Below are 1,155 nucleotides of genomic sequence, written 5' to 3' on the forward strand. Positions count from 1 at the left end.
TGAATGCTGGAATGACCTGAAGGTCTCATCATCATTCGCTGAAGCTAGAGCAGTCTTCACACATAGCTAGACAGGTTTATAATCACTGAATACCGCTTCAGATCACGTACGCGCCAGTTTCTAATCTTCAGTTTCAGTCTTTGACGTTTGCTGAAGGATCTTTGGTGTGAGTGTTGTTTTCTTGAAGTATCGTTGTCTCTGAATGAATTACAAAACGAGTTCTTCAGCGATCACTGAACAAGCTCAGTGTATTGATCGCTGGAACCGAAAGTACAGAAACACAAAAATACATCAAAAGGAAAAARGGATTATCATCAAATCACTGAGAGAGATGATCAACAGTATCTCACAAAGAACGTGCTAATGAACACAATGCATGATAACGAAATCAAACTTATGACCCATCTTCTGGTTCAGGAGCTCAAGCCCTAAAAAGAAGAAGAAAAGCTTAGAATCAAAATGCAAATAGGTCATCTTTCCATCCAAATTTATTTTTTTTAGCAGCAACCACAATATATCATATATTTAATTTTTTTAAAAGAATTAAGGAAGTAAATGAAAAGATAAAAGATGCACTGCACACTGACAGAGAAAATAAACGGAGTTAGTAACATGAGATCATTTTCAGAGCAAAATGGAAACCACGAGAACAATTTCTAAAGTTATCAAAGTTTAGGTCCCATTTTTAAAGATTTTTCTAAACCATAGGGACCAAAATTAGAGTTTACTAAAAATAAAATGTTAGTATTAATATTTTTAAAAGCATTTAATTTTTCTCAAAAGTATATTATGATAAATTCTCAAAACCAATATTTATTGTAATGAAATAAGTATTTAAAACTATGACATTTTATTTTAATAAAATATAGTAGAAGGGTAATCGTGCAATGCAGTGAGATACATCTTGATTTTAACATTTCATTTTATTTTTATCTCAATCGATGTTATAATATGGTCGTATGTGATTTTGAGAAAGCAATAATGCTTTTATATTTGAATAAAATATAAGTTTGAAGATATCATAAAAATTTAACAAAAAATATATTGATATTAGTATCAAATTAACTATTTAAAATTCCTTATTTTTTGTGTAATTTTTTTATTCAAATTTTTTTATATAATTTAATTTAGGTACAATAACGAAGTAATTTATAT

Source organism: Cynara cardunculus (assembly GCF_001531365.2).
Source record: "Cynara cardunculus var. scolymus isolate 2C chromosome LG 8, CcrdV1, whole genome shotgun sequence".
NCBI lineage: Eukaryota > Viridiplantae > Streptophyta > Magnoliopsida > Asterales > Asteraceae > Cynara > Cynara cardunculus.